The sequence below is a fragment of the Echinops telfairi genome, unplaced genomic scaffold (genome assembly GCF_000313985.2).
Source record: "Echinops telfairi isolate 266 unplaced genomic scaffold, ASM31398v2 ScPeMD7_1713;HRSCAF=2227, whole genome shotgun sequence".
NCBI lineage: Eukaryota > Metazoa > Chordata > Mammalia > Afrosoricida > Tenrecidae > Echinops > Echinops telfairi.
The window spans coordinates 7,896,121-7,902,785 of record NW_022105611.1 but is presented as its reverse complement, the minus strand read 5'-3'; the positions used below and the strand labels follow the sequence as shown (position 1 = coordinate 7,902,785).

At 43.0% G+C, this 6,665-nt stretch overlaps 1 protein-coding gene across 4 annotated transcripts in view; it reads left to right on the top strand.

Moving 5' to 3' along the window:
* Positions 1 to 4,946: 4,946 nt before the first annotated feature.
* The window catches only part of TMEM126A (transmembrane protein 126A), an 8,139-nt gene continuing 6,420 nt past the window's right edge, over positions 4,947 to 6,665 (top strand). For 2 of the 4 annotated variants that reach the window (XM_045293210.1, XM_045293209.1), the window contains exon 1: positions 5,094 to 5,340. The gene's annotated coding sequence lies outside the window, so the exon portion shown is untranslated. The other 2 variants (XM_004708946.2, XM_045293208.1) reach the window with 2 other exon arrangements.

The following is a 6,665-nucleotide window of genomic DNA, read 5'->3' as shown; positions in this document are numbered from 1 at the left end:
TATGCACAAATGTGCTTGATCCAATTGATGTATGGATTGTGATAAGAGCCGTAAGAGCCCTCAATTAAAAAAAAAAAAGCATGACAACAAGAAAAAAAAAGAATTTAAGCTCTAATACTGTTCCTTCCTTCAGATTTGTATTTTAATATTTACAATCCTTGTATCACACAGGCTAGTGTGCTTTTTCCATGTGGTATCTCACATAGATTATTTCTGGTATCTCACATAGATATTTCTGATAGCCAAGCACCATCAGAATTCTTCACCCTTGGCTATAACACCCATATTTTTCATGATCTCTTCATGGGGGCAAGTATCAAGTAGGTCCATGTCACGTTACCTTCTCTTGAAAACTTTCAAATATTCTACAAATCAAATGTAAAACATATAGTACACAATTTCAATTGTTTTGTGCTTGTCTGTCTCTCCCATTATTCTCTGAGCTCAGAAAACTGTTGATTGCCCTTTGGGAGGATGTCTTATAAGTCATTCACTCATGACTCAGGCACTGTGCCAGTGATGTAAATGTATGCATACATGCAGATTTTGTTAAGTGTTTGAAGAAAATAAACATGGTAACAAGAGACAAATAGGAATAATTTAGTTTAGATTTATGGTCAAGGAAAGCTAGGGTTTGATTATTAGGGTTTCAAACTTGAAGAATAAGGAGCCACTCATGCAAAACCTAGAGACAAAGAGTGGTCAAGAAGCTGAGCTAAGTGTCTCTCACATTAGAATGCTTAGAAAATTGTGGAGCTGAAATGACAAACTTTCTAGATAAGCATAAATAAATATTCAAGTGACTCAAGATAGCTGAAAAGGTAAGAAATATAGCCAGATTATAAGGGTTTTTACAAACCAGGAGAAGGATTTGGAGTATTAGTTTAAGATCCATGGGAAGCCATTTGCAGTCTAATGAATTGCCTTTATATGGCCTTTCTAACTATGGCCTTAAATTTTTCATAAAATGGTTGGCTGGGACTATGCAAATTGAGTGATTTATGATCCACTAAGGGGATTGTTCAGTTTGTGGTCCTTCAGGGTGAACTATGCCTTGAAACTGACAAAGAGAAGGCTTACCTGAGTAGTATGCTGATGAAGAACACCATGGACTGACAGAAGGACAAACAAATCTGTCTCAGAAGCACAGTCCTAATTCTCCATAGTGGTACACATGGAGAGACTTGGTCTCGTGTATACTGGACATGTTATCAGGATGGCTGTATCTCTAGAGAGGAGCATGATGCTTAGTAAAGTATAGGGTCAGTGGAAAAGAGGAAGACCCTCAAATGAGATGGATTGACACACACAATGATTTTGAGAATGGTGCAGGACTGGGCAGTAGTTTTGTTGCTCTTGGCATCATCTGTTTGAGTAGTATTTTTGGTGTAATACATAGCTTATATAAAGACCAATCCCACAAAGGTTCAAGGAGATCTCATTGCCATCAAGAACTAGCATCTGGAGCCAGTCAGGGTGTGATGTAGCAATGATGAGAAATACGGCTTTCCTCTAGTTCCTAAATGTTTCCTCCCCGCTCCCACTACCATGACTCGAATTCGACCTTGCAAGTCTGGCTAGACCAGAGGAGGTACACTGGTACAGATAGGAGCTGAAAATACAGGGAATCCAGGACGGATGAGCCTCATAGGACCAGTGGTGTGAGTGGCAAAACAGGGAGGGTAAAGGGAGAATGGGTAGGAAAGAGGGAACCGATTGCATGGAACTGTGTGTGACCTCCTCCCTGGGGGACAGACAACCGAAAAGTGGGTGAAGGGAGACGTCGGACAGGGCAAGGTATGAAAAAATACCCATTTATAAACTATCAAGGGCTGATGCGGGAGGGGGGAGCGGGGAGGGAGGGGAAAAATGAGGACCTAATGTCGGGGGTTTAAGTAGAGAGAAAATGTTTTGAGAAACGATGTACCAATGCGCTTTACACAATTGATGTGTGTATGGATTGGGATAACAGTTGTATGAGCCCCTAATAAAATGTTAAAAAAAAAAAAAAGAACTATAGCATCTGGAGCGGAGAGAATCCTTTGGACCAATGACCTATGCTGAGAACCTCTTAGACCCAGAAGAAAGAGTGAACTTGGAAGACAGAGCAAAATGGTGTAACAGCAGTGATGGCTTATTGACCCATGAAACGAGAACTGAGCACCTTTGGGCAGAAGACTCGCTGGTGGAGCTACAAGAGCTGTAACACAGGCTTCTACAGGGCAGAGGCCTGAGTATCCTCTGTGTATAAATTGCCTGGAAGGATCCTGTGCAAGGGTCTTCCTGTGGCAGGGTAGAGATGGATGTCTCTGGGCAGGAGACTTGCCAACACAGCTAAAAGAGCTGTAGTATCTGCCTGTGCAGGGCAGAGGCAGGCTGAGTGTGCCCTGTGAAGAGTAGAGGCTGAGCCCTGTACAGGGCTGCCCTGGAGTATTCTATGTAGGGGTTTTCTTAAAGTAGGTACAAGCCAATACCTCTGGGCAGGATGCTTGCCCATGGAGCTAACCAAGTAGTAAGATTTGATTGTGCAGGGCCCAAGTACCATGGCAGGAACTGGCAGCAGAGGTCAGCAAGGCCCCCTGACAGAATAGAAGCCTTAGGAGTCATTCAGACCTCCCAGACAATGTGATAGTACTCAGTAGCAGCAGTGATGTGAACACAGCATCTGATATTCGTTTCCCTTTTTGAGAATCCGTTGGTATTATAGTTTTCTTCTCTCCATAATGGCGCTCACTGTGCCAACACTGTGTGTCTCCCATGTCCAATTCAAAGGGATATGGAACAACCATAGGAAGGTTCATGCTAGTGCGTATACTGTCTCATTCCTACCAGTTTTATAGCTGGCTGGAAGTTTGAGGTATGACCAGTTTGCATGTGCAATACACTGAGACACATACAAACACCACTGACTAGAACTTTTGGTATAGTATAATCTGATTATTAATCTCAACTGTCAGCTATTTCATAAAGAATGGATTAGGGGAGCCATGACCCCATTAGGAGTCCATGGTAGTAAGTAGTGAACAATGATGCCTGGTCTGTTACAACCTCAGACTTTAAAGTTGCCTTTACTCTTTGTGCATTTGGTTCTCTATATAGAAACTCAGAAAATTTTTCCTTTTGTAGAAGGAAATTACAAATTCCACAAACTCCCATTTAGTTTAGCATAGCTTTCCTTCCTTTACCTGCTGTCTTTATAGCTAATAACTCAAACACAAGTGGGTAAGGTTTTACTTCCTCCCAGGCTAAATGTCCAAATCAAGGTCTCAGCCATATTTGAGCCTTCCTTTTCAGTGGACCCACACAGTCTTTGGTTTATAGATGATTCCCACACGGAGCCTGCCTTTCCCCATATGTTTGTCTGTGCCTGTTCTGGTCTTTTTATAGCTCAGAAGTGCTATGGTTTAAGACCCACACTAAACCTTCATAACAAAGGAAAACCTTCCTAGGTACAAGCCAGGAATCCAGCTCATATTTGGGGGCGAGGCCATAATCCATTTTCCATCACCTGTCTTCATATTAAATACTACAGTCTTGGAAACCCAGGATGGCAGTTCTATCCGGTCCTCTAGGGTTGCTGTATATAATCAGAATCTACTCGGTGGCAGTGAGTGAATGAGCCATGTCAGACTATTAAATCCCTCATTTTTGATACTTTCTTCCTCCAGCTACTGAAATGTTACTATTCTTTTGTGATCAATTTAGATAATCTTTTTATGTAATCTCAGGAGCCCTTGAAAAACAGCAGGCTATGTGTTAGTTTGAACCCATTAGCTACTCCTCTGGAAAGATGTGGTTGTCTGACCTATAAAGGGTTTCAGCCTTGGAAACCCAAAGCAGCAGTTCTACTGTCCTATTGGGCCACTATGAATCACAATCTACTCAATGGCGGTGAATTTTGAGTAGATATCATCTCAAGATACTAAATGGCTTTAGGGGTCCAGAATACATTCGACTAACTTCTATACTGCCTTCTAAAGTTTTAAAGTGAAATTGGAATAAAAGCATAAACAGAAGCTTAAAAACCATTAAAAGTATTCAAAAATGTTATCTTTGAAACCTTAATAAACCCATATTCTCAAACTTCCTTTAACATTAATCTAAGAAACTTTCAGATTGAGGGATCGTGGTATTTCTAAATGAGATTCCCTGTTGTTTGGTTCATTTCTTTAAGATGGCCAACTAAATTCCTCTTACCCAAGGAATTTGGGGTTCGTCTCCAGTTTACTCCTCTAAGAAAGCTTCTCTATCTTGTAAAAAGCCTTCTTCTACAATAAAGCTCAAAGATTTAAAAAGAAACCTTCGCATGCATTTTTTTAGATTCCTATAACTTTACAAAATTATCAATAAGAGCTATTTCTCATCCCTTTTTATCGATGGGAAAAGGGGGTGGAGGACTAAGAAATTGCGGTTTCATCGCAACATTCGTACAATCCTGCGATTCCTGTAGCTGCCTAGAGGTTCCTTTCGTCTACTCTACTGGGATCATTAGAAAAGTCGATCCCTTCCCTTGAGCTCATTTAATGGAGGGAAATTCAATCTGATCATAATAGGGAACGAGGAAAGGGGTGGGCTGAAGATTCAAGAGTTAAAAAACCAACGGAGAAACAACTTTAGTTTTTAGACATGTGCACCCTTCGAGTGCCTAAGGTTGTGTATTTCAAATCTACCCCGTCCTAACTATTAATCAGGAAGTTGTTAAAATGACCGGAAGGTTTTCCGTGGAAGAGCCGGGTTTATGGTCCCCCAATTCCTACCTCAAGATTTTCGTTCCTACCCGCTCTGCCGGCGGGGACCGTGGAAGAAAGGAATGAACAGTTAGCCAATCCCCGAACTGCACGCTCAGTGGCCAGAAACGGCCGCCGCCGGAAGCCGCCGGATCCCGAGCACCGCAGCAAGCAGGGCCGAGTCACGTGCCCCCAAGATGGCTGCGCCCGCGCCCGCGCCCGCGCGTCCTGGCTTGCCCTGAGCGCCCTGGCGAAGCTGAGACGAACCGGGCGAGGCACGGGCGCCCGAGGAAAGACGAGCGCAAGGTCCTGGCATCCCGCGCACACGGGTGCAGTCGACGGCCGGGACCCGAGGAGGCGGTGAGGGAAGCAGGGGAGTGACGCTAAAGGGCTGTTCTCGGTTCACTGTCCATCCCTGGGAGGAAAGACCCCATGAATTAATCTAATTCAGCGCGAAAAGAGCCGGCGGCTGAACCTGAATATCACGTTTACTGTTCATTTACGTAGGGACCTTAGCTAAAATTTCCCAGGCCTCACTTCGCACGTGGCCTATTTCTCTATACCAGTAGCCCTAGCGGCGCGGTCTCGGAAGTGTTGGACTCATAACTTCAAGGTCAGTGGTTCAAATCCACCAGCTTCTCTGGGGGACAGGCTGCTGGATAGCAGTGGTCTTTATCTCTGTCTACATTGCATATACCTTGGTGCTCCCCCCAAAACGACGTGAGAGAGCTAATGCAAAAGCCTTTCGAGATATTTGTCAGCGATTAAAGGACCATATCACTGATAGGGATTTATTACCAATAACTCGGACAAAATACCACACGGGGACTTCCTGATCAGGACTTTTGCCGAATTAAGGGAGGTCCACAGAAATGAGCCCTGGTTTAGGTGGAGAGCAAATGTTTTGAGAATGATGAGGGCAATGAATGTACAAATGTGCTTGACACAATTGGTGTATGTGTGGATTGCGCTAAGAGTTGTATGAGCCCCTAATAAAATGAAATTAAAAATAATAATGTAGAAAAAGAAATGAGCCCTGGTGGGCATAATGATTATGCGTTGGTCGGCTAATCCAGTTTGGTACCAAGAGCAGCTCTACCACGGGGGAAACATTACTGCAACTTGTCTCACTGACACTGAGTGGGTTACAAGTCTTGAGTGGCCCACAGGCCAGAGCAGAACTGGCCTGTGGGTTTCTGAGACTGCGTATTTTTAGGGTAGTAGAGAGCCTCTTTCTCCCGCGGAGCAGCTGGCGGTTTCTATCTACACACCTGCCACGGGGCTCCTCCTTAGTATAACCAAGACCCTCAACATACTTAGTTTAAATTTCTAGAACCTAACTGCCTAAGTCAGCCTTCCACTCCCATTAATTTTAAGTCCAGGGATATGAAATGTTTGTGTTGCAAATTAATCTCGGAGTAAATGATGGTGAACCAAGAAAACCCGGTATCATAAAGCCGTGTTATGAAGTTTTCCGTGAAAAGTTAAGAGATTTTTGCGTTTCTTAACTCTGCTAATCTAATTGGAGAGCTAAATCTTCAGCCTAAAACTCACCATTCTTTCGCTACTCTGACATTGTCCCTAACAGCGCATTAAACTACTGTTGTCCCTGAATCAGATGCAGCCTGTGATTTTTTTTTTTTTTTGGTAAGGCCATCCAGCTAAAAATGGTTATCTTTCTAAAGGGTAGTTTAAGTGAGAAAAAAAAAAAAAGGCTTGGCAAAACTATATATACGTGGGAGGACTTCAAAAACTTTGGGTAAAAAGGGAATAGAACCATAATGGAATTTTTCCATGAACATTTTCAGACCCTCTCATTATAAATTGCCCTCTACCTGGAACCTTTTTTTTTTTTTAACAAAGGTTAAAAAAGGTGTATCGTTTTGTTAGGGGCTCATACAACTCTTATCACAATCCATGCATACATCAATTGTGTAA